Source organism: Neofelis nebulosa, chromosome 4, assembly GCF_028018385.1.
Source record: "Neofelis nebulosa isolate mNeoNeb1 chromosome 4, mNeoNeb1.pri, whole genome shotgun sequence".
NCBI classification, from domain to species: domain Eukaryota; kingdom Metazoa; phylum Chordata; class Mammalia; order Carnivora; family Felidae; genus Neofelis; species Neofelis nebulosa.
Window position 1 is genome coordinate 131,362,576 of NC_080785.1, and position 27,290 is coordinate 131,389,865.

The 27,290-nt window shown below is 42.0% G+C and overlaps 1 protein-coding gene across 8 annotated transcripts in view; it reads left to right on the forward strand.

The window, feature by feature from the left end:
- The window catches only part of FOXP1 (forkhead box P1), a 511,285-nt gene that overhangs the window by 174,869 nt on the left and 309,126 nt on the right, over positions 1-27,290 (forward strand). For all 8 annotated transcript variants that reach the window (XM_058728782.1, XM_058728781.1, XM_058728793.1 and 5 more), the window contains exon 2: positions 1,413-1,473. The gene's annotated coding sequence lies outside the window, so the exon portion shown is untranslated. The remainder of the gene's footprint in view (positions 1-1,412; positions 1,474-27,290) is intronic.

A 27,290-nucleotide genomic window follows, 5' to 3' on the forward strand; every position in this document is an offset into this window, starting at 1 on the left:
TTCTCACCAGTGGAGAAACCAATCCTGGAGTCACACATCAGCAGTGTGTCTCAAAATTTTCATTTTCAATTTGAATTGTTTTGTGTAAAAACAAAAAGGTTTGGGGCAGGTTGCAAAATAGTGATTTTAAGTCCCAGGGCTAGGGTTTTCCCCCACCCAAATGGTGAACATTTATGGTGAAAACCTCCAATTTCCTCTTACAGTAAACATGAAAATTATGATTTCACTCAGAGCCTGCATTTTTTTCCAATCTTTATGGCAAGAATCTGCATACACTTGCTTGTGGAAATGTCATAAATTGGCCTCCGATCAATTCCTCAAAGATAGTACTCACCAAAGTGCCACTGTCATATTTTAGCCCTTGTGAAAGAAGATTTAACTCTTCTCAATAATGTTTGCCTTTCCACATTCAGGGCTGACAGCAGAGGGATAAGCAGGGATATATTCTGTATAAAATTAAAACCACTTCATTACATACTGTTCTGAAGAGTGAGCAAAAGGATATTAACATTTTAGGCAAATGGTGATCTGGTCTTAGCATCTTAAAAAAAAAAATTACATGAGCATTTGGTCAGCTGATGGGGAATGAATCCTGTACCCTGTCGGTAACTTGATCTAAATTAATAAACAAATGTTTTTCTTTTCACTTGTGCCATATGTTGATCCCAGTTACATGGGCAGAAAGAGGCAGCTTGTAATGTTTCTTAAAGGATTACACACTGTTTTGCATAAGAGAGTATATGCAGATGCAGGATAAAACATGTTCCAGGCTTTCTTTGTGTTTTAGGGAGCTTGATTTCAATTGTTTATTTCATCTGACACAAACCATTTTTATTTAACTTGGTAGATCTGGTAGATATAGGCTAAGTGGAAAACACTGTGTGAACAGCTTTCGCCAACCGATTAACCAACCCCCCCCCCCCCCCCCAAACTTGCAGATCCTGGTTCATTTTGAAAGGTCCAGGTTGGCATAAAGGCATCTTGTCTCTCAGAACTCATTCTCTTCCTAAGGGGGAAAAAACCCCACAAGCCTGTGCTTTAATGAAATCAGAGATGTCGTGGATGCTAACCAAACAGACACGTTCAAGGAGCAGTCTGGTTTCCAAAAACAAAAGCCTATGAGTCACGTATTATTGCACAAGAAAATAAATTGATGGAGGACAAGATGAGAAAAAGTTCATATGCAAAATTCGCAATGTTTCACCTTGACTTTTTCCACCCACGTTATTTTTGTTGTCTTGAGGAGCTCACCGGCCTGTGCACCGGATCAGTGGTCTTGGGACTTGTTTTGATTAACTCGGAAAGTCACTTGCCATGAAATGTGCCGGAGTTCTTTTGCATCTGTCCCTGGCAAATAGGTGGTTGCTCCTTTCTCTTGACATTCAGGTTTTGATGTTCTCTTTTGTTTTCAGGGTAAGAAGTGACCTTTTGAGGTGACTATACCTGAAGATTGCTTTCCGGAAGCCAAAAAAGGTAAACGCGATGTGATTCGTGGAATTCTATCTAGGGCTGTGTTTACCACCTCTAGGTATATCTTAATTCACTTCTTTCCCAATCTACGTAGTTACCAAATGTCTGTGAATTTATTTATGTAAGTATTATGTTATAGCATCATTTGGGAGATGTTTACAGAAAAGATTGCCCTGAAGAAATGGTCCACAGAGTGACATTTTTCTCCCAAATATGATCAAACTGCCCCTTTGTTGAAGCTGATTTTGTTGTTGTTGTTGTTGTTGTTGTTGACTTGGTGAACCCAAACTTTGACAGGAATATTCACATCACAAAAGCGGTGATTCATAAAAATTCGCTTGCTCCAAACGAGAGTAGCCCATGTCCGTGTTCTGTGCTGAAGTGGTGTCATCCGATTGATGTTCATCTGGCGGCTTTATAATCACCTTCTTTCAGAAATTAATAGTCATAGCACCATAGCAACACGGCACATTGATAGAACTGCAGAGCGGCGTGGGCCACATCCCTGTGATGTCAGTACTAGGCTGCCTTGTTCTCTTGACCTTGCTTGAAAATCAAATGAGTATTTGATTTTAAAATTAGAAGTTTTCAGAGCGACTAATGTAGCTTGATGAATTAAAGCTAAATTAAATTTTCTCAAACTCACTTTTGGGAGGGGGAACAAAAAAGCACTCTGTTTAAAATGGTTCTGGATGCTACATTATTTTCTCGATTCCCAAAGTCTCTCTCTGGTGCTCATCTCACACAAGTTAATCTTGCAGGCCGTTTTAATGGCCGATGTTTCTCTTGTAGAATCTTCATTTTATTTTTGAATTTTGGCCAATGATAGCTCCATTCGACTTAGTAGATTTGTGTCTGTTTTAAAACAGGTTACTTGAGGGCCTGGTTGCACAAAGCCTTCACTCAGATATTACTAAATTAAGTTTATGAATTTGTAAGACACAGACTTCTTATTCTTCAGCTGAACCTGTTTTGGGTTTTTTTTTTTCTTCTTTTTGAATCTTTACAATGTGAAAATTCTTAGATTACTTTTGTGTTTCATCTTACTGAGCATTTTGAGGTTCTAGAACGTATTTTACGGGTATGGATTTATTTTTCTAGTTGCGTTCTTCTGGCACACTTGATCTGAGGTCAGAAATCCAACTTGCCCCATTTCACCATCTTTGTTGTCTAAATTAAATCTTTGCGAGAAGCCTCAGATTGTCCTTTGCAGAGGACAGCTCCTTTTATATGCTCCAGCGTGGAAAGGGTTGATCCCAAGCAGTTTTGGGGCTCATCAAGTCAGGGCGGGACTTTTGACAAAGCTCTTCCCCTTGCTGACGCAGAGTGGTCCAATATTAAACATGAAGGCTTTGTTAATTTCAGGGATCTGCAAACTTTTCCTGTCAAGGGCCATACGCATTATTTTCTGTTGGCGGGCCATTCCTTCCTTGCCACGAATTATTTTCTGTTCCTGGGCCATTTCTTCTCTGCCACAGCTGCTCAGCTAGGCAGCAAGTTTGTCTCCCGGTGTCTCTGAGCCCTGCAGAATCTCAGTCCAAGATGTTCCTCATGCAGAGCTGTGCCAGGTGTTTTAACTCATCTCGTGCCTTTAGCAAAGATTTCTGGCAAAGCTAAAAACTGATTAAACAAAGCTGAATATATGGTCGAAGAGATGAAATATTCACCTTGAGAATTGCGTTACCCCACAGCCTCAAATACGGGCATCCTAAGTGGGTTTTCATTGTTTTCTCTGGAGTCACATGTAAGCATGAATTATTTTCCCTGTGACTTGATGTCTTTATGATGGCCTATGCTAACACCCATGACTTGAAAATGTGCACGTTTGAATTTGTGCATTGCGATTTGTTTCCAATTCTGTGATACTGTTCAAAGTTTACAATAGCGTGAGTCAGGGGCAAGTTTGGGGAGAAAAAAAAGTTTCTAGGAATTTTTCATTAGTGTTGACTACGGGAGGTAGTCCATGGGGACAAAAAAATTGTTTCTGTATAATATCAAGGACATGTGATATACTGCAAATAAGGAATGCATTGTCAAATGTCAGGAGCAGTGAAAAATTTTGTCCTTCTGATGGCTCTTGTCATGACACAATGGAAGCTGATTAACAAATTCATAAAACTTTTAAACTTGACTGCTAGGAAGCTCAGAGTAAGAGTTTTTGCTCAATGTCTCTAGTTTTTTTTTTTCACATTCCACATTTTTCTTATTGATATCTTTTTATATAAACTTCGTATCTCCTACCCCTAGTTAACATTGTGTTATTTAATTTGTTTTTCTTTTATAATATCAATTCTTTTATTTGACCCTCATTTCAAATTTTATTCCTTTAGACATCAGTTAAGGTGCATAGACCTAAATAATAAATCACCTGTATTTTTTACCTTTTAACAAGCTCAAAGATCCTTAAAAAATGAATCCTTATATATTTTGATCTCTTATATATAAAGAAAAAAAAGTTTGTTAAACTGTAAAATCTAAAAAAGATCTGTAAAATGGTTGGAATGGCTAGTGTTTCTCCCCAGGGAATAAATCTTAAACAGAGAAGATCATGCTATCCAGTGATGATCGAGAAACCAGCACCATCTCCAAATCATCAAGAAGAGGTAGATTCAGATGCCAGGAGCTTCTCAGTAAATGCCATGCCCGCATTTGAAATCTGGGAATCATTAACAGTCAGCATAGATGCAAATAAATATGTCTACATTGGCACTATGGGAAAAACGAGTTATGTGCATAAAAGTGGCCAGGCATATTCAGAAAAACAGATGAAGCCATTTTTCAAATTTAGATTCAAAGGTCTGACGAGTCATAAGTAACAGTTATCTTACTTGCTAGCGATGTGACAGTTTTCTTCCAAGTGGATCTGAGCACTTTACAAAATGGGTTTGGTTGCCAGCGTTCTTGAAAGGTGGGTGGCAATCATTATAATCCCCACTTTACAAACTGGGAAGGTGGTTCCATAGATGATTAGTAAGTTACCCATGGTCATGTAGATTTTCAAGACTGGAGGGGCGCCTGGGTGGCTCAGTCCTTGGAGAGTCCGACTTTGGCTCAGGTCATGGGTTCGCAGTCCGTGAGTTCGAGCCCTACGTCGGGCTCTGCACTGACATCTCGGAGTCTGGAGCCTGCTTCTGATTCTGTGTCTCCCTCTCTCTCGGTCCCGCCCCTGCTCGTGCTCTGTCTCTCTATCAAAAATAAATAAACATTAAAAATTTTTTTTTTTTTTTTTAAAAAGAATGTCAAGACTGGACCTAAAGAGGCATCTTGCTCAGGTCACAATTCTATTGATGTCATTTTATCATGGCGGCCTTAGTTTGGTGACTTAATAAAGGTTTATATGTCATTTTCTCTCTGCTGTCCCCCAATGTTGGCATTTTACCTACATGCATTTTTGCTTAAAAATTCAAATCCAGTTTGTAAAATTCATCTTCTTGTAGCAGTTCTGAGTGGCATTAGGAGTGGATGATAATCATCAAGACCATAAAGATTACAATTAACTGGTTATTTTTAAGGATTTTAGACATCTTCAAGCTTCACATTTATGTATTGGTTACCTTTTTTTAAATTTCTTTTTTTTTAAGTTTATTTATTTTGAGAGAGAGAGAGGGGGTGGGGGGAGAGGGAGGAAGGGGCAGAGAGAGAGGGAGAGAGAGAATCCCAAACAGGCTCTTTGCTGTCAGTGCAGAGCCTGACGTGGGACTCATTCACATGAGCCGTCAGATCATGACCTGAGCCAAATCAAGAGCTGGGTGTTTCACTGACTGAGCCACACAGGTACCCCCTTTAATTTGTTTTTTACAGCCAACTTATTTGTGAAAAAGAAACCCTCTAAAAGCTAGTATAATCATTTCTACCCCCAGTTTGAGCTCTTTTTTGTTGGCTCAGGGAGTATAAAGCATCCTTATAGACATTGTGTCTTGCATATTGTAAATTATATCTTGTTTGCAAATAAAAGTAAAAATGACTATTCAGCTACTTAAAATATATCCATTAGGTCTTTTGAAAGTGTGTATTTATTTGATGTAAATATTTAGTGGCAGTAAATTCAAAGTTAAATCACTTTCAAAATGACCACCTGATAGAATTCAGCATTTGAATTATGTGATTATTAATTCATCAACTTGTTAATGAAGACATAACAACTTGATGTGTCTTCATTGAGCCACCAGATGACCACGCTAGCTGAATCACTAGTTTATTCTGTTCAGTTAAACATTGAAGTCCTTCCCGCTCCCCCCTTCTCTTCACATATCCATGCTTGCGTTGTGACAGGGTAAAGACTAGCCTGGTACAACATGGGGACCCCAACATACAGTGGCTTAAATAAAATAGAAGTTTACTTTTTTCTCATGTAAGACTCTGGCCAGTCTAGCTTGACTGACAGGTTCTTTCTTTTGCTCTCCTACCTTGGGATTTTGTTATTATTCACATGGGTAAAGCGTAGTGGAGAAGTCCAAGGCAAGCTATCGTCTCTGATGCAAATGAGTTAAAAATTGCACACATCACATCTGTTGACCCTTAATTGGTAAGATTATGGTTACATGGTCATAAGAAGCTCCATTGGCTGCTGGGAAGTATCTATACCAAGGTGTCCAGAGCATGAGAGAATTGGAGAATAGATTTAAGGGGACATTTCGAACACAACAACTTGATCGATTGAATTGGCCCAGTACAATGATTTCTTTCTTTCTTCCATTCATTCATTCATTCATTCATACAAAAGTACATACTGCATACACGCATAAATTCCTACTGTAGATATTTACTGATGATTATGATGATGGTAGATATTTACTGATGATTGCTAAGATCATAGCAGTACATAAAAAGGACATGGTCTTATGGGTGCCAGGTGACTTGGTTAAACGTTTGGCTCTTGATTTCGGCTCAGGTCGTGATCTCACGGTTTGTGGGATCAAGCTCCACATGGGGCTCCATGCTGACAGCATGGAGCCTACTTGGGATTCTCTCTGTCCCCTCTCTCTGCCCCTCCCCTGCTTGCACTCTCTCTCTCTCTCCCTCTCAAAATAAATAAATAAACATAAAAAAAACAGACATAGTCTCTGTTGTCATTGTTTATATTATAGAGGGGAAGACAGTTATTATGAACGATGGTGATGAGCAGTGTTAGGAAGGGCAAATATTCGTTGCTGTGAGAAAGCAGTCTCTAAAGTGGGAGACCAAGGTATCAGGGATTTATGTATTTTAGCCTTATATGGAAGCTTTGTTAGGTTAACTTGGTTTTCTTGTATCTGTCACGCCAATGTTGTTATGAACGTTATCAGGCATGTTACTTTTGTTAATAGCTTTATTGAATTATAATTCATATGCAATACACTTGTCCCATTTAAAGACCACCATTCATTGGTTTTTAGTTGATTCCCAGTGTTTGCAACCATCGTCACAATCTAGTTTCAGAATAGTTTAAGCACCCCAGAAAGGCACCCTGTAACATTAGCAGTTACTCCCCGCAGCTCAGCACCTGACAACGAATCTACTTTCTGTCTGTATAGGGTGACCTATTTGGGACATTTCCCATAAATGGAATCATACAATATGTGGCCTTTTGGGAGTGACTTTGTTCCCTTAGCATAGTGTTTTCAAAGTTCAACCCAAGCATTTAAATTTGTAACTCTCTTAACAACCTTAGAGTTGTTTGAGGTCTGACTCTTAAACCCAACAAAATGATGACCTGAAATACTCTCGCAGGGGATGGAATTGGGGGGAAAACTACTGTTCTCATGTTGTTTATATTTTCATAGAACTGACTTGGCCTCCCAACAGTTAAACTTCAAAATTTAAATGTTTGCATTTTAAGTTAGCTGTTTTTAAACATTGTTAACCATAATGCTAAACTAAGTTACTCTGTAAACAAGAGCTGTTTCTCTTGAATGTTAGATTCAAAGAAAAAATTTTCTTAAATATTGATTTCCAGAGAAATATGCTCAATAGAGTTCGTTTTCAAGCGGGAGTCACTTGTTGAAATGTCCATCAAGGCGTATTTAGTAGTAAAGACAGTCTTTGCAGCATTTATCACCTAGCCATATTTTTGCACTGTGAACAATCAAAAATACAAAACCAACTACCAAATGGTCTTATTCATCTTTTTAAAATGATGTTTTTGTTCTTCCATCTGCCAAGGGCACCAATATCGCAGCTGCTCACCTTGAGCATCTTAGGAAGAGATTCTCAGTTTAGGTGACAACCTAACAGCTTAACAGAGATAGAGGGAATATTGCCTTTCTTTGGTAATTCAAAAGCCTCAGGAAGAAATTTGAAGCTTAACTGTACAAAAACTAAACCCTGTTTAAGGGAGCAGATCTGTGTTAACCTTGACTGTATTAGTACTACCCCCTCGTATGTAGTAATATCCAGAACCTTAAAGGGGCAAATGTTCTATTGATGGTAGAATCCTTAGTTTGAGTTGATTTTGCAAGTTGGAATTCTGTCCAGGGCTGAGTTCGGATTTGAAGTTTATGGTGTATTTTTAAAAGACTCCTCGTGAGTGGTAGTTCACAATTGAAAAATGAAGATCAGTCGTTTAACCTTGTACTTCTCTGTCCTCGATCTGAACCGTTGTATTTCCATAGCCTTTGCGTGGGGGGTGGGGAGGGGGGAAAATGAAAAACTTGAAATCTTTCTGTTCTTTTCAAACATACTCTTTGAGAAGTGTGAAAATCATGCAGATATCCCCTTGAATATTGTATATTAGCGCATATGTACTATATAATTATAAGTCATTAGATATTTTGTTAATTAGCTGACAGTGCAGTGAGTTATTTAAAATTACCTTTTAAGAAAACAGTCTTGCGTCATTGGATGGACGGTGATGATTTCAGTCTGTGGATTGGCATGGTACTTCAATTCCTCACCCTATCCCTCCAGGCCTCTTTTTCTGGAAATCTTTTTCCCTTTCAGAGGGTCCTGAGCAGACCCTGGAGGTCAGAGAATGTGCCCTAAAATTCTTTCATTACAGATTACGTACTCTGAAGTTTGTTTAGAGCAGTGATTGGTCGAGTGAGCATTGGGACCCATTTGTGGGTTAGGAAATCAGTTTAGTGGATTGTGCCCAAGAATTTTTAAAACCTGGAATAAGCATACAGTAGAGTAGAATAAAATAGAGTAAGCCTACACTGTCCAGTGTGGAAGCCACCAGCCACATGTTTGCAATACAATTAGCCCAAACTTCTATGGGCTGTAAATGTGAGTTCGACAAAGTACTTCAAAGACTTTGTAGGGAAAAAAATATTTGAACAATTACTCTTTTTTGATGACACATTGAAATGATCATGTTTTGGTTATGTTAGGACAAAGAATATAAATTATTCAACTTAATTTCATCTGTTTCAGTGTAGTCACAGATACATAAATGGCAGACATTATATTTCTAATGGTCAGCTTTGCTCAGGTGGATGGGGAATTATTAAATATAATACACGGGGATAGGTGCTGGGGAGAAAATAGAGGAGGATAAGGGAGATGGGCTTGCTAGAGCAAGGGGTTCCAGCTGTAAATAACCAGGGCGGGTCTCTGTGAAGCACAGGCATTTTGAGTGAAGATGTAGCTTGTTCTAAAGAGAGCAAGTTGGCCACTGTGGCTGAAGTCAAGTCGGGGGGGGGTGGGGAGGGGAGACAAGGTCAAGTAGTAACAAGGTAGGGGGTGCCTGGCTGGCACAGTTGGAAGAGCAGGTGGCTCTTGATCTCAGGGTCCTGAGTTTGAGCCCCATGTTAGGTGTAGAGATCACTAAAAATAAGTAAATGCATCCATATATACATACATACACAAACTTTGGAGGGTGGGGGGAGAAGAAGTAAAGGGCCAGGCTGAGTAGGGCGTGAAGACTCATTGGACTCTTAGACTTTTACTAAAATAGGGAACCATCGATGGGCTTTGAGGTGGGTTAAGATCTGACTCATGCTTTAAGTGGATCACTCTGGAAGCTGTTTTGAAAGTTGCCTGTGGGTGGAGTAGGCAAGATGATAGATGATAGGGAGGGGGACTTGTTAAGAGGCCATTGTAATCATCCCAGTGAGATAGGGTGATGGCCAGGGTGAGGACGGCACTAGAGGTGGTGAGAAGTACTTAAATTTGCTTTATTTGAAGGTAGAGCCAAAGGCTTTCCTAGTGGAATAGATGTAGAATTTGAACACGTTGCATCGAGGATGACTCGAAGATGTTTGTCCTGGACGATGGGGTAGTATCTTGTCATGGATTGCTTGTGGGTAGAAAGGAAAGAGCAGAAGATTGAGGTTTGGGACCCAAGCAATTTCTGTAAGGAGGGGGCTGCCATGATCTGAAATAGGGAACCCTGTAGGGGAGCAGGTTTAGGGTATAAAGGAAAAGAAATATTTAATCTCCCTTGTTAAAGCTGGTAAGGTACACTTTATTCAGGACCATCACACTAGGTATAGGGAACATTCCAGTGAGGTTTTATACGGGAGAGATTGGGCTCAACGCTAAATACAGCCCTGGCAAGTAGGAAGTTATAGCAGGGTGGGTGTCAGTGGATGGAAAACTTCCAAGAGTAAACATCATGGGTAAGCAGAGGGTCTAAGCTAAACAGATCTCACAGCCCAGGGGGATCAGACATTACCTGGGAGATGATGGAAGATGAGGAATCCAGTCGTATGTCAGCGGTGATCAGATACTGAAGGTGGTAGTAGAGGGGGTTGTGGTTCAACTGACTTAGCAGGGTTCTTGCTCAAACTGGATTGTATAGGAAGGTGCCCACATGGATTCAGGAGCCTGACGGAAGTTTGGTCAAGCCAAGAATCTTTGTCAAGGGTGGATGAGAGAAACCGGGAGCACAGCTGTAGACGTGTAAGGTTTGAGCTGTTTGTTATTCACCCAGATTGAGATGTCAAGTGGGGCATTTGGATATGTGGGTCTCGAAGTGTCCTAGCTGAGGCTATAAACTGAGGATTTGTAACATGTAAGTAACATGTAAAGGCATGAACCCGGGTGAGCTCACCAAGGGAACAGTGGTACAAATAAAGGAGAGTAGGGCTCCAAGATGAGGGTTCTGTCGCCAGCACCATTAGGAAGCTTGATGACAGGATACAAAGAAGGAAGAGTCAAAGCTGGCAGGAGATTTTGGGGATTTGGGTGAGCCAGGAGCCTATGGAGGACATTGTTTAAAGGAGGAGAGCATTGTCAGCTGCCTCAGAGGTTGCTGAGATGTAATAAGAGATGATGAGAAAGAACTGGCCATTGTGTTTGTCAACATGGAAGTCATCGATAACCTTAACCACAGTCAAAAATATTTTGAGTCTCATTCCCCTAACATATACCAGCTTCATATAACTACCAGTGTGCTTATGGTAGGCATTTTGAATGAAGTTTCCCGGAATAGTGCCTGTTCAGCACTCTTACTTGTTAAGGTCATCCAGCACCTCCACCCGTTGCCGCCCCACCCGGACAGGGGCCTAACTCCGTGATGTTCGAGTCACGGTACAGCCCTTGGAAAGTGATCAGAGCAAAATTCACTGCTACACCAAGGAATTTGTTCATTTTGCCCCTTTCAATTTATTCTCTCCAATGGTCGAGATGATACTACGTTTAAAGAAAAGGCAGAGGGAAAGGGGGATGTATTAACCATCTAAAGGTACACTGCAGCTTGGTGTGGTTAACATGGTCTCTAGATTAGTAGAGTGCTAGTTTGTGCTTGAGCCACATGTCAGTCTGTGACCTTTACCTTATGGTAGTCTTTGAAGATACAGTCTTTGAAGGGGTCATCTGCCTTTCAACTTAACTAAGAGCATCAAAGATTCTGGCTTATTCAAAAATTCTGAAACACAGTTAACGCTTTTGAAATTTCTAGGCTGGTCCCAAATCATCAAGCATCTAGAAAATTATAGGTAAAATAATTTTAAAAATATTCTTTGTCTGTCTTCAGGTACTAATAGTTGTGGGTGAGGTAAGAATGTTAGCTATTTGTGGAAGATAATAAATGTACTTTTTTTTTTCATTATAAGATGGCATTAAAAGAAATTAGAAAAGCATGAAAGTAGAGGAAGAAAATGTCAGAAGAACAGTTTTACTGGTGACCTCACCAAAAACAGTTCACCATTTTGTCAGTATCCTGCCAGTATTTTGTGTATGTAGATTGTTTATATGTGGTCATACTGCACGGACTATTCCTTTTCCTGTTTTTAACCCTACAATCTCCAAGTTTTTTTCAAGTTATTATATGTTATATCTAAGTACTATTTTTAGGATTCTTTGGTGACTTCTGTTTTTGGGTTGTCTATTCCTGCAAGGTGGGGCTTCTGATTTTTTCCAATTAGTCATGATGTCCAGGATGTCTATTTTGAGCATCTCAAGTTAGCTCAGTCTCTTGAATTAGTTTTATAAATGATGTTGAGATTTTAGATTATCATCCAGTTTCTCCCTCTACTTTTGAATAAATTAAAACTAATCTGAAGCACACATAATCACCCCTTGGGGTGGACTGTATGCATTTTCCACGATTAGGAAATCGTGGTACCATTTACATTAATTTTGATTTCACAATTTCTAGACTTTAAGCTGCTAGGCATCTTTTCTTCTGATCTGAATTGTTTCTTGGTATTTTCCCACTTTCCCAACTTGATTTTTAGCCTGTGAGCTGGGCACTTTGTGTTCTTTGAAGGGTCAGCTGTTCATCCTCTCTTTGTTTTATTATCCCAAACAATTGCTCCTTCTCTTTCCCCAGAGCAAGCCATTGACTTCTGTTTGCATTTGCATCTCCAAAATTTGCTTTGGTTGGGTTTCCGTCCGCTTACCCAGAAAAATTGAAATGTACTTACCGCTTTTAGAGTATAAAATTTAAGTTCTCTTCCCTTGTTCGCCGTACCTCAGCAGTATCGTCATTAATGGTTTAGGCAATAAACATTTGAGTTCTGGTGAGGTTCACTGTGTTTTTAAAATTGAGCTGCATGCCCCTCTCCTTTGTGACCATGACCCCATCTAATTTTAAAATCCCCAAACAGCCATTCAGTGAAGTAGTCTTATAACTGCAGAGAGGGCCAAGGAATGTGGGACTTCTCTGGTCTCTTTCTTGTAATTTACTGAAGATGAAACCAACATCCAGGAAAGGAAAATGACATACCCCAGGCCACTGCATAATTGTAGCCCTCTGGGTTGGGAATCCCCGGCTCTTCTCCTACACCTTTTCCTTCCTTTTATGATATAATACCAAAAACAAGTGGAAATACTAAAATACAACTCTTAAAAAGTTGACTATTAAAAAAACAGACCTGACAAAAACAAACATGTATTGTTTATATATATATATATATACATATATATATATACATATATATGTATATATATATATATGGCTCTTATCTTGGATTTCATTTACAGTGCTCACTCTGTTTTTTCCAGCAATGTTGAGGGAAATTACACCATTTACAAGCGTTTCACCGTATTATCTCTGAGAAACATCACCTGAACACATTCATCTCAAACCAACAAAAACAAAAATTAAAATGTTCGTCTCAGAAAATGCCCACTTTTCGCTCTCCTTCCCACCTCCATTTCCTCCTTCCCTTCTCTTCCAGCTTCTAGAATTCCCAATGCTTCTCCTTCTTCTTTCTCCTGCTCTTACCCACTCCTGTCTCTCCCTCTCTGTCTCCTGGCTTTGAAAGCTGATTGGCTTTTTCACCAAGGCTGTTTGATGAAGATGTATATAAAAGTAGAATGTTCCTGCCAGTTGACTACTGTGCCTTTTAAAAATTGTTGAGTCTTGTGTGTATGAGAATTTCAGTGTCCACTGCCCTTATCTGACTGATTCATACAAAGGAACACTTCCATGTGGCATTTGTTTTGCCAAGGGCTGAGGTACGGGGAAGGATAATTGTGTTTTCCTCATGTTTTTTGAGATATATATTGTCTCTTTGATTGAAGCTACTTACACTCCAAGATCTCATCCTCCCCCTAGTTATGGAATGGGGTTGACATCCTCTCTTTATTTCCGAATGTGGGATAAAAATACATGAAGACCAATATAGATTTGTCACTGGGAGCTTCACTAGCTAAGTTCTCATTATGTTATTAGCAATAGAAATAGAGTAGGAAATTCTTATGAACTTTATTTTCTTTTCCGATTACAAATGTAAAACCAACTCATTAGAGGGAATTTGCAATTACAGATATGTCGATCAAATATCAAAGTAAAAATAATCTAGAATCCTGACCCGGAGAATAACATAAATTTTCTGCCATTCTTTTTTCATTGAATGTATACATATTTAATAAAATCGCCATCATACAGTGTATGGAATTGTCTGTCTCTTTTTAAAATCTAATATTACATGGTGAGCGTTTTCCCATGTCATGAAGTATTGTTAAAGACATTTTAAATGATTGTAAGCTGTGTCATCCTTTTACGTGTAATAAAATTTAATTAACTTTTCTTCATTATTGGCTGTGGAGGTTGTTTCCAGTTTTTTTTGTCATATATTGCAGTGGACATATCTGTGCACAAGCGTTTCTCAAGTTTTATTTCTTTAGATCTATTCTAGAGGTGGAAATCGCTAGAAAGGAATTTATGGAATTCTTACAGGTTGTCCATACATCTTGTCACATTATTTTTCAAAATACCCCAATTTACACTCCTGTTAACATTGATTGAGAGTGTTTATTTCACTATAACTTTGCCAACAATGAGTATCAACATTTTTTGTTATAACTTGACTCAGGAGAAAAAAAAAGTGTATCTCAATTTTTTGTTCAATTCTTTGATTAGAAATGAAGTCCAGAAATTTTGTTTCTTTAGGCTTTTTGCATTTTTTTATTTTAAAATTTTTCCATGTTTACTTATTTATTTTGAGAGAGAGTGCACATGTGTGTGCACAAGCAGAGGAGGGGCAGAGTGAGGGAGAGAGAGAATCCCAAGCAGGGTCTATGCTGTCATCACAGAGTCTGATGTAGGGCTCGATCTCAGGAGTTGTGAGATCATGACCTGAACCAAAATCAAGAGTTGAATGCTCAACTGACTAAGCCACCCAGGTGCCCCTGTGTTTTTTCTAATTGTTCATAATTTTTGGAGCAGCCAGGGTTTGAGGGAGTGCGAATGAGGAAACCAGGATGCTGAGAGCACAGGGAAGGAATCCTGTCAAGAAGATGGTCCTTGATCAGTAGCCCTTACGGTAGGATTTCCAGAGGGAATTCACAGAGCGCTACATTGCAGCTTTGCTCTAAGTGTTAAAATTTGGGGTGCCTGGGTGGCTCAGTTGGTTAAGTGTCCAACTTCATCTCAGGTCATGATCTCATGTTTTGTGAGTTCAAGCCCTGCATCGGGCTCTGTGCTGACAGCTCGGAGCCTGGAGACTGCTTCAGATTCTGTGACTCCCTCTCTCTATCCCTCCCCTGCTCACTTGCCCTCCCTCTCTCAAAAATAAACACAACATTCAAAAAAAAAAAATCTAAGTGTTAAAATTGGAAAAGGCCAGGCCACTGGCACTCAGACTTTGCTGAAGCCACATCGAGAGATCTGGGGCTCACAAGCTTTCCAAAAACTTGGATGCTTTCAATGTATTCCTTTATTCATCAAATAATTAGTGAATGCTTACTTCTGTCAAGCACTCTTCTAGGCACCAGGGATATACTGGTAAACAAAAAAGAAAGGCTCTTTACATGTGGTTAAGTTTCCCTTTTTGCTTGATGATGAGGACAGACAGATAGTTCTACATAAAGCATTTAGCCCGTTAAGAGTCATAGGTTGTTTCTCTTACCGCTAGTGCTGTTTCTCCCTTAGCAGCAGCGGCTCAAATAAAGAAACTGTGGCCAGTCAGGTCCCTTCTGGAGTGTCCCTGTCACACTTGGGGAAGGGATGCCGTTACGTGGCTGGTGCTCTCCAGCCCAAGAAGCTTCTCTCCATTTCTCTTTTAACCCTTTTATTAATTAACCCACTGAGCTAGTCTCCTCCAGCCCTGTGGTTCCAGCAGCCTGTAGAGAAGCACAGTGGTGTACAATTGAGCCGTAAGACCCTGGGGACAGAGCTGTGGACCTCACAGGAGCCCCTCCCATTGGCGTCTGGCCAGTAGGGGTATTGCCAAAGGCTGATAAGTGGGGGTGCTGCCAGGTGCACCCACCTCCTTGGGCATTGCCTCTGTTTAATCTGTAAGCTCAACCAGCTGATTCTCATCAACACCTGAAAGAGGGAATCAAAAAGAAAAATGTAGAAAAGGAGAGTGTGCTTCCTCTTGCTTTCTCAGTGCTCTCGGGGATTCCGAACTCAGCACTGAATGGGAGAAGACTGGCCCAATTCACACTCCTGTTAACACTGATTGAGAGTGTTTATTTCACTATAACTTTGCCAACAATGAGTATCAACATTTTTTGTTATAACGACTCATAGGAGAAAAAAAAAAGTGTATCAATTTTTTGTTCAATTCTTTGATTAGAAGTGAAGTCCAGAAATTTTGCTTCTTTAGGCTTTTTGCATTTTTTTATTTTAAAAATTTTCCATGTTTACTTATTTATTTTGAGAGAGAGAGAGAGAGAGAGAGAGAGAGAGAGAGAGAGAGAGAGAGGGCGCACACGTGTGTGTGCACAAGCAGAGGAGGGGCAGAGTTCAGGCTTTCCCACTCCTGGGAATCACTCGGCAAGCGCCCTCCTGTCTGTGTACTCGCCTGGTTCCTGTCACCGCTGTTTCAAAACACAACTGATTTGTAATTGAGATAAACATTCTCAGTGCTGGAGTGATGAAGGGGTAGCTTGGGGTTGGGGACCCGGTGCCCCACTCAGAGATGGGGATTGGTGGGGGGGGGGCCTCGTCTGAGTTTGGATGTGACCGTTCTTGGCAGGTCCCGACGTGTCAGTCAGTTGTACCCAGCTGAGACATGGGCAGAAGGAAGGGACCTGTCTCCCAGAGGTGCTGTGAGAATTATGTAGAGAACAGTTTGGTTAAGAGTTCAGGCTTAGAGGTCTGCTTTGCACGTCCAGCCCCTGCTACTTTTTGGATTTGTGATCTCGTGGAAGCAACCGGCTTCTCTAAGCCTTTTTTCCCTTATCTAAAAAAGTAGGGACTTGGAAGTAGTTGGAAGATTAACTGAGCTATTCCAAGTAAAAAGTGCTTAGAGCAATGCTTCATATCCAAGAAGGGCTCAGTGATGTTGGCTCAATAATGTCTATTTTTATTATTAGCACTGTGCATGGGATGTAGTAAGTTCTCACGGACGTTAATATATTTTACTGTTAATTTACTTTAAAGTTAATGAAAATGGTTTCAAATGGCTGTTTTTATTGGGGAGAGTCTATTTAGAGGAAATAGAAATGAAATAGGCATCCTGATACCTGAGGTTTTTCAAGATAACGTGTATTTCTGTATCATTTTCTCCTTCTCACCTCCCACCTGCCATCACCAGGTGACGGGTGGGGCCATCCAGCAGGATCCCACTGGCTCATTTTTATGAATTTGAATCAGCCTCTGCGCCACACCAGAGCTTAGATATAAGTGCTCAAATTTAGGCCAGGCCATTGACACCCAGATGTTTTCTGAGTTCAGAGAGAGAGATCTGGGACTCGCACCTAAACTGTGTGATATCGTGAAAAGGTTTTCCAGGGCTGTGTACGAGATTCGTTGGCTCTAACGTAATCTTATTATGGAAGTTACCCATGGAGACTGTGTTAATAGAGCATTAGGCTGGTGTCCCCCGCACTTCACGTTGAGGAGTGTGGGTAGAAATTTCATTGAGTATTCACTCAGTATTCACTGTGTCCAAGGCCAAAGAGAGAGACAGAGACAGAAATGGAGGGAGGGAAGCAAGGAGGTCCCCAGGGCAGGAAGCAGGAATTCCTGGCTATCTGGGAGAAGGTGAAGGCACTCCTCAGATGTGTTTTAAGGGAGCATGGGTTGGCTATTTGGGGTACACTTGTCAGAAGTGACCACGACTCCACTGTTGTGCAAAGGATTGCATTTGTGTGCTTGTAGACGTTCAGGTGCGTGCTTGGGAGGTGGTGGCAAGCCCTTTCTCTGAAATCTCCAGAATCTATCATTTCCAACAACGATGTGAGAAATGATCATGAGGATTACTTTCACTTATGTTTATGAAGGCCAACGAGCAATTTTCTTTCTTTCTTTAAATGCATAGCTTGATTTTTTTTCTTATACATGATATTTCTCATTGTAAAAATAAACAGGAAAACATAAGTAAGAAAGTAAACATTATTGCAAGGTTATCCCCCAGGATCACAACTTGGACCATTTTGGAGACAGTTCTTCTAAATATCACTCTCTCTGCCCATCTGTTATTGCGTTGACCTGGGTTGTCCAATATGGTAACCAGTTGCCAAGCAGCTCTTGAGCAGTTAAAATGTGGCTAGTCTGAATCAGCTTGTGCTGTGTCAAATCCCCACCAGATTTTTGGAAAAATGGGACTATAAAATACATGTTAAGTTAGATACTGACTACAGGTTGAAATCATAACAATACCTTAAAGATTATTATTTTTGAGAGAGAGAGAGAGAGAGAAGGAGGGAGGGAGTGCACAAGCAGGGCAGGGGCAGAGAGGGAGAGGGAGTCCCAGAATCCGAAGCAGGCTCCAGGCTCTGAGCTGTCAGCCCAGAGCCCGACACGGGGCTTGAACCCACAAACGGTGAGATCATGACCTGAGCTGAAATGGGGATGCTTAACCACTTGAGCCACCAGGTGCCCCCAAATGATAATACTTTAGATATATGGGATTTAATGAAATATACTATTAAATGCTATTACATCTGTAGCTTACATTATATTTCTTTCTTGAAGAGTTTATTATTTTTTTTTAAATTTTTTTTAATGTTTATTTATTTTTGAGACAGAGAGAGACAGAGCATGAATGGGGGAGGGGCAGAGAGAGAGGGAGACACAGAATCGGAAGCAGGCTCCAGGCTCTGAGCCATCAGCCCAGAGCCTGACGCGGGGCTTGAATTCACGAACCGCGAGATCGTGACCTGAGCTGAAGTCGGACGCTCAACCGACTGAGCCACCCAGGCGCCCCGAAGAGTTTATTTTTAAGTTGTCTCTATACCTAATATGGCACCCGAATTTAAACCCCTGAGATCAAGAGTCGCGTGCTCCACCGACTGAGCCAGTCAGGCGCCCCTCACATTATATATTTATTCTGCAGTTGGGTCTAGATCCCTTACAGTTTTAACAGTATCACACTATACTTTTTAATAATTTTTAAAATTTGGGACGTATTTTTCAAAATTAGAAATATGTCGCCAGTATCTTTCTGTCATGATTAATAAGTGGCAACACTCTTACTACCTTCTAGTTGTGTGTGGATATATCAGAATTTATTCGATCAGCCCCGCTTTGTGGATATACAAAGATATACACGATAGGGCTGGTGAACAAGCTTGTTTTTTCAACTTTACAAGGCTGTGTGATTATTTTCTAAGATGGGGTTTCTCAACTGGAGCGTGATGGACATTTTTGACTGGATCAGTTTTCATTGTGGAGGTCCGTGCTGTGCGTTGTTCAGCAATGTCCCTAGCTTCTGCCCAGTAGATGCCACTACCACATCCTACCCCATATCACGCCTAGTACAAGAAAACAACATCCCCAGGCAGTGTCACGTGTCCCCTGCAAGGCAAAACTGTCAGGGTTGAGAAGTCCTGACTTAGGGCAGATGATCAGAATGGGAGTTGCTAGGTGAAAAGGTATATGTGTTTAAAACTTAAACAAATAGGCAGCTGGCTAGCTAGCTGTAGATATTCATTGAAAATTTTGTGTATACTTCCAAACTTTTTTCTAGAAAAATGGTAGCAATTCACATATCTATTGAGGATAACAAAGTCCTCATTAAATGTCTACAAGAAGCTTATTAGGAAGAGAGGCCTAATAAGTATCTGTCATTCTGTTTTTTGGGAAATTGCATAATCCCATTGCTTTCTGAGATCCGCTCTTCTAAGGACTGTGATGGAGGCACCGTAGGTATTTTCTTTGGGAGGCCAGGTTGGTGAGGAGGTGCCATGGGCCATCTTTACTTAGCATAACGTACAGGGTTTCTGTGCTCATAGAAGGGGGGGGGGGGGGGGAAAGAGGGTAGAACAATGAGAAAACCTATTACCTCACAATTTCAGACTTTCCTTACAGTGAGAAAAAGGAATAATAGGAAAGGATGCTAATAATAGTTAATTATTGAACGTTTGCTGTGTATCAGGCACTGGGATGCACTGTTACATAGAATTTCCTTTAAACTTGAGAACAACCTTGTTGTTAGGCGAGTGTTGCTGTGTTCCCAGGTGAAGGAAGACAGGCACAGAGAGAACACCAGCCGTTCATCCAGCATGTCCAGGGTCACATCCTGAGTGCATGGTGGGGCCCGGATTTGAAGGAGACAGTCCAAGTGAACACGGCTATTCATGTATTCCCTCTCCCAACAAACACGTGAGCTCTCCCTGAGTTCCAGATGCAGTATTCTTTGCTGAGTTGGTAGCAGTGAATGAAAAAAGACATCATAGTGCCTCTGTGCAGCTCACAGACCAGTGGGGGCTGAGAAAGGCTGACCTGATGAGGTCTAAGGAAGGGAGGTGCATGGTACCTTCTAGAGCCTACAGTTGGGGGATTTGCCCCAGTCGTAGGTGTCAGGGAAAGTCTGCAGAAGTGATGATTAAAATGAGATCTGGGGAAAGAGAGAAGGGTGGAGGGGAAATGTGGGAACCAGAGAGGAGGAACAGTATGTCCCCTGTGCGGGGACGGATTATGATGTGTTCAAAGAATGGGCACATGGAGAGGGTGCCAGGGTGAGTAGGAGGCCAAGGATGCGGGTTGTGGGTAGAATGTACATGGATTTGGATATGTGCTTCCCAAACCGTTGCTTCTGTTAGTTTTTGTAGTGAGGGATGGGGTGGGGGTGGGGGAGGGAGGACAGGATGGGATTTGCATTTGGGGAAGATCACTCCGTGAAGTGTTAAGAATGCCTGGGGGCAGTGGGGAGTAGATGCAGAAACACTGGTGGGGGGGGTGCGGTGCAGTTGCTGATTCTCCACAAGCAATTATCTTTTAGGCATCACTTATTTACTGCTGTTTCACAAACTGCCCTGAAATTTAGCTGCTTAAAACAATAACCATTGGTGTGGGATCCTTTTCTTTGGGGAGGGCTTAACAGGGGCCATGACCCAGTTTTCCCCTTGGCCTTTCCATCATGATAGGGTGTAAGAGGACATTTGAAGGTTCCTAAGGGGAGGCCTGGCACTGGCCCAGCACATCCTCCCTGCTTTGCATTTGTCAGAGCATGTCACCTGGCCAGCCCACGCTCAAGGGGAGGAGAAATACACTTCACCTCTTGATGGGCTCACGCATACAAGAATGGGAAGAGCACCTGGTAGACAGCTTGGAAGGCAATCCATGCAATTCAAGGCACTGAGAATAGAGCGCTGTATGATACAGGATAAATTCTCGCTCTTCTGACCTTATAGAGGGAGGCAATAAACAAATACTTTGGTTGGCAATTAGGCTAAACTCGTGCATAACAGAGTGGCTGAGGAGGTGAGTGGCCACTTCAGACATTTGGATTGTCAGGGGAGGTGCCGGTGAAGAGGTATCATTTAAGTCAAGATGAAAAGAAGGGACTAGACATAGGCTAGGGAGGGCACGTGCATGCCATGTAGGTGCCCTAGTTAGTGCAGAGTCTACAAGGTGAGTGAAGGTGGCTGTGTAGAGACCAGAAGTGAAGAGGGGATAGAGGAAGCCATGGGATAGGTGAATGTGGCCAGCCCTTCTGGAAGACGAAGCTGGAGAAGACTGTAATTGGGACTCTGATGTCGATGGCAGAGAGCAAGGGAAGAACTACTTTAAGAGAGATTTAGGAGTGCGAACTAGGCAGTTGTCACTGATGGACTGAGGAAACGATGCGAGAGAGAGGGCGTTGTGCAAGATGGCACCTCAGTTGCTGATGTGAACATCTCTTAGGGAGCTACCCTTGGCTTGGATTGTTAGGAAAGCCCAAGAGTGGAATATGAAGATGATGAGATTGGGTTGGACACATTGTGGGGGTTTTCAGGATGCAACCATTTTCTATATGCTATAGACAAGTTTTGGGTTCACCCCAAATCCATAGGTTGAATCCTAACAGCCAGTGTCATGGTATTTGGAGGTGGGGCCTTTTGGGAGGGGGCTGGGTCCTGAGGGCGGTGCCCTCTCGAATGTGACTAGTGTCCTTTATAAGAGATGCCAGACAAATTCCTCACCTGCTTCTGCTATGTGAGGACATGTCTGAGCCAGAAGGTGGATCCTCACCAGACACCTCCTCTACTGGCTCCTTGATCTTGGACTTCTCAGCCTCCAGAACCGTGAGAAATAAATTTCTCTTGGTAAGCCACCCAGCCTGCGGCGTTCTGTTACGGCAGCCCCCGTGCGCTAAGACAATGCATTTTTCTTCACTGTAATGCCCAGAAATTCTTACAGCAGCAACACTGAGTGCATAGACTGCCTTACTTACCTCATAGTTACTCAGAAAGACTTAGTCTCACCATGCGCCGTGATACTTTGTTCAGAAAGCATCCTCGCTGGAGGCCCTGGAAAGGAAGTAACCCTGTAGCTTAGAAAAGAGTGAATATTCGAAAGCAGCATAGTGTCCATACTTGCTCGCGAGCCTGCAGAATTTGCTTGTAAGAACAAATGTGTGTGTCGTAATGCAGCAGTTTGATTTCTTTTTAATCCTTGGCTCTTTTGTGTTTGCTGATTTTTGAGGCCTTTTAATTTGTGCTGTGTCTGCCCATCATTTGTGCAAATTAGCAAGGTTTAACTCTAAATGAAAATGTCAACGTTATTACATTATTTAAAATGAAAGAGTAAGAAGACTGGTGGGAAGCAGGCTGAAGGACTGCTCCAGGATGCATTAAAGGTGGGAAGGTTCAGGAAAAACATGAAGAGAGGATAAACGTGAGAGAACGGGGAACCCCTCCAATGTGCAGGGACACGGGCGTGTGATTACCATACCACTTGTAACTCCCAGGATGTGGGACGCACCCAACAGCCTCATGTGTACCCTCTGATGTAGGCACATAACAGTTTCTAATGGGACTATAAAATGTTATTAATTTTATGAAAGGTGTTGGGGGGGTCATATTTTGCCAGGTTGAGTTCTGCTATAGTGGATAGCAGCTGATGTTACAGAATTGTGCCTCCCTTTGTTTTTTGTTCTTTCCATCAAGGGCACCTAGTCGTCTGATCCTATCAGAAAGATGCCAGTAAAAGGGAAGCCCAAGTATCGGGTATGTACGAAGGTCGTGGGGATTTATTTTCCCAACTGGCAAGGTTGTTGACTCTTTAGTTCCCAAAGGCAGCAGGAAAAAATCAACTGTTGTTTCTCGGGATTTATGTCCACCCAGGTGGAAAGAAAGGCCAGTGTACAGGGATGTAACTTGTAGCAGTGGTTGTGGGAACAAAAGCAGTGAAGTCACCCTAAATGTGTGTTCGGAGCGAATGGTTTAGTTCCGGTTCATCCCTAGGGTGGGGGTGCGACACACACACGGACACTGCTCTGTAGCAATTAAAAAAGACGGTAGACCCAGAGGTGCTGATGGGCATGTGTCTCCAAGATGGCTTAAGTGACCAGGTGAGTCGTTCTACTGTCTCAGTTGAAGGGGACCAAAGAAGTATACATATAAAGCACACGTGATTGTTTATATGTAGAATATTTTTGGATAGAGACAAGACGCCGGTAACAATGGTTGCCTTTGGAAGGGAAAATTGGTGGTTAGGAGTATGGAATGTCTTTTCCCTGTGGACCCCATTTGTGCTGTTGGCTTGTGTATATATGAGGTTGGTGCCTCTTTGAACACAGCAGTTCTGGAATGCCCAAGAGTGAAGGTGTGACTACCTAAAGGGCGGCAAGCCCTGCTGGAAAAGATCAGATACTGGATTTTGATGATCTCTTCTTTTAAATCCTTGCTTTTAGTAAGTGGGAAGATCAGGTGAGATTGCTGATTGATCTCAAAACCCGGTGATAAGGAACAGTTGATTGAGCCCTCATCAATCACATCCTCACTCCAGACTCCTGACTCTGTAGGGCTTGTCTTTTGTGTAATGCTAATTTATTTTATCCACTTGAATTATCTATGTATCTTCTAGAATCTTCTTTTTTTTTTTTTTTAGTTGCAGGCCACTGAGACTCAGGCCAGATGGACCTAAGCAAAAAGAGACACTATGTGATTATGTAACTGAATCAGGTCTAGGCCCGGCTGGACCCGAGCCAAGCCCTAAAAGATTCTATTTTGGGGCACCTGGGTGGCTCAGTCAGTTGAGCGTCCAACTTTGGCTCAGGTCACGATGTCGCGGTCAGTGAGTTCGAGTCCTGCATCGGGTTCTGTGCTGACAGCTCAGAGTCTGCAGTCTGCTTCTAATTCTCTGTCTCCCTGTCTCTCTCTAACCCTCCCCGACTCATGCTCTATCTTTCTGTCTGTGAAAAATAAGTAATAAACATTAAAAAAATTTTTTCAAAGGCCCTGTCTTTACCTGTGTCCCATGCACTTTATTATGTGCTGACCCTGTGCCTACTGGGACACTTTTCCTTGTGGTGAATAGCTCTGGCAACTCCATCCTTGCACCTTCTCGGCTCCAAAGGCAGCCAGAAGGGTCTCCCTGCCTGTCCAGCCCCTCCAGCATTTGTTCTCCTGTTAGCCTTGGGTCACATGCTTCTTGGGGGATCCTGGAGACTCAGCTTTCCCTCCCGCTTTCCTCTGTTTCCTGTTCAGAGAGCATTTGAATTTGATGAGCCTCAAACTTCTCTATTCCGGGTTTTTGCGGAATCACCAAGATAAATATTTCTGCAGATCTTGGGGAGTTCATGGCGTGGTAGAGAAGATATAGAAGCTAATAGGGAAATATCAGCCTCCCAGGAACTCTAGGGAGGGGTGTCTTCTCCACCTCGGAGGGAGTATTAGCAGGAGACGAGGGAGAGAGTAACAGCAGAGATAAGGCTTCTGGGAGCTGTATGTCTACTTCGTACGGACAGTGCCGAGGAGTAAGGTCAGAGCTGTTTTGAGGATGTGAAGAGCATGAACAGACAATTTTAATTTTCATCAAGTTCTGCTTCAAGATGGCCCCCGTGCCACCTTCTCCTTATGTGGCCACCCACCGTGAAGAGACCATCCAAGGTAATCACTCAGTCCTCAGAATATAAATGTATTTTATTTCTTTGCACTCATTGGGATAGGCGTTTATTACTTTGTATTGTTATTTACTTGTCTCCCTTCCTGGTCCCTTTTTCAGTTGCATTGTCTGGGCTACACAATTAGTGCCTTATTATCATGCTGTAGTCCCCCCGTTAGCAAAGGGCTTGTGTTCCAAGGGCACACTTTGTCCTCAGAAACTTTGTTCCCAGCTACAGAAATAACGGAGGCAGCCTAGGGTTGCATTCAAAGAAGACTCCTGAAGAGGGGTAGGGTACAGCATGAAAATATCAGCCAACTTTTGCACTGGAAAACACAGTAGTCTTCAGTCTGACAAAGACAGGAGGTTAGAGCAGAAAGCAGCTTGATTTATGGCTAAGGTAGTAAGGAGGAAGGGAAGCTGAAGTTGGACTCAGAGTTCGTTACAGTGGTATTAGGGTCACATGTTGCTGCTTCTTCCCGTAAGCTAGGTGTGTATGAAGGGGGACAGTGGCGAGTGGAAAGCAAATCATCATTTGTTTTTTTAGTCGGACTTGTCCCTTCCCGGCACCTCATTGCGGGTAATTCTTGAAACCTGAGCTTGAGCACTTGGTCCAGTCTTGGACCCGAAGGGCTCCTTTCCGATGCCTCTCATAAACTTGAATTGGGCCATTCTTAGGTGGCCCATGTGGAGATGAGCAGTTGACCACTTCTGCTCATTGGGCAGCATGGGGGGATTGAATAGCAAGCAGGGAGAGGACTTGGCTCCCTGGATTGGAGGGCTCTCATTAGTCCTCATTTGCGTTTAGTGAGAAGGGAGGGACCCTGTTGGGGAGAACGCAGGGCGATTTCCTTTCTGCTGCTGCTTCCACTAGCAAACCAAGGAAGACCATGGCCGTGAGGCTGTTGTCTCCACATCTGGAAATAAGATAGAACTGAGTTCATCCCCAGCCATTCTAAAAGATGTTACCCTTGAAACAGTATCAACAAGAACGACGTTCTGTTGATTCTAAACTGTAGTCAACGAATGCACCAGAGTGCTCTTCATCCCAGCTAGTTAGGAGAAGCTGACGGTATAAATGTCTCTTCTTTGGCATAACACTTGAGTGCGGCTCACTGACATTACAGGGTTGTCGGCCAGTGACAAGGAAGGCTGGAGGGTGGATTTCTCTTTGTGAAGAGAACAAGCCTCCAGAGACCCATGTGAGAAGACTAGAGGAGGGTGGTAGGGACGAGTGTGGGACACAGGCATGGAAACTTCCAGGTCGTCTTTATTGTTCCTGAGGCCGCCTTCTGCCACTTGCCCCACGCTTAGCATATTGTGAGACCCCTGGGGGCAAGGACCCTCTTGGTTTTGCTCAGGTCTATTGGATATACTCCTACGCAGACTCATGTGGGCATCTCAGTTGACTCACTCGTGATGCTGAGGGTACTGCCCAGAGCAAAGTACACACATTATTTTTCATCTTAATTGTTCTTTGAATTTGTCCCAGTGTTTTATTTATCAGGGTTTTACTCTTCACTCTCTGGTAATTGAAGACTTTGTTGCGTGTGTGCACATGCACACACACACACACACACACATACGCACACACAGACGCCAGGATTGTATGTGTATAGAATGTTGATAGGTCTAATACTGGCTTGTTCAGGGGTTGTTTTTTGGGTGTATGCCTTATCTTAAAGTCACTCTAAAATCCCAATGGGTAGAGAAACCTGTCTTTTAAGAAACTTGGATTCCTGATTTAGAATATATAATAGGTGCTTTATAATTGATGATTTCCCCAGTGAGACTCTTAAGCTTTCTTGAGTACAGGAATAATGTCTTACAGTTATTCATTTCCCCTGCCAGTGTTCTACACACAGTAGGTCTTGTAATAGAAGCAGAACTGTTTTGAACAGCAGTGCTAACAATTCAGATGCCCTATAAAATGTTGCTTCTGGAACAATGCATGGCTTTGGGCTTAAGCCCAGTGAAAGCATATTAATGGATGTGAGTTTCTGTCTGTAAGGTTTTTCCTTTCTGTCTCCTTTCTATTTTTTGGTACATGAGCAGGCTCTGTCGCTCTGTGGGGAAGCAGCAGACAGCTTCAGTGAGTACAAATGTTGTATCCACATGTGGAACATAGCCCCAGAGATAATCATATGTACCAGCGATCCATTCATAGATTTACACATGCAATTCTTTTATCAAAGGATTAAGTTTTCTTGATCTGTTAGAAAATAGTACTTCTTTGGCCAACTCTAGAATGGATGAATAGGTGTTTGGGATATTTGTCTGGATTGATAACTTCGGATTACTTTTTTTCCTGAATCTTGGTAGTTCTAGATTTAAGAGTACATTTTCTCTTAAATTGTGTTTTCATGTGATCACACTGTATTTGTGGACCGTAATTCTTTCTCCTAAAAAAGAAGTTCAATAGATCCTTGCCCTTTGAAAAACAATCTGAGTCTTTAAGAAGCACTCATTAATTTTTTTTTTCCTTCTCTCTGTTAACATTTGTATTTGCCTAGCAAAGATCCTGAGATGCATTTCTGTTGGAACAAAGTATTCTTTAAATAGATGGGTGCAATAGAATTACTACTTTGTGTCTTGCACTTGGGAGGATATCACTTGCCTAATGGCATAATAATTGATTTTTTTCTTACCCCTTGTCACTTTAGAATAACACTTTATAAAACCCCCAGAAAGAGTTGAAGATGAAACATGACAATCCAGGGAATTTTATTGGCCACCGCACCAAAGCAGC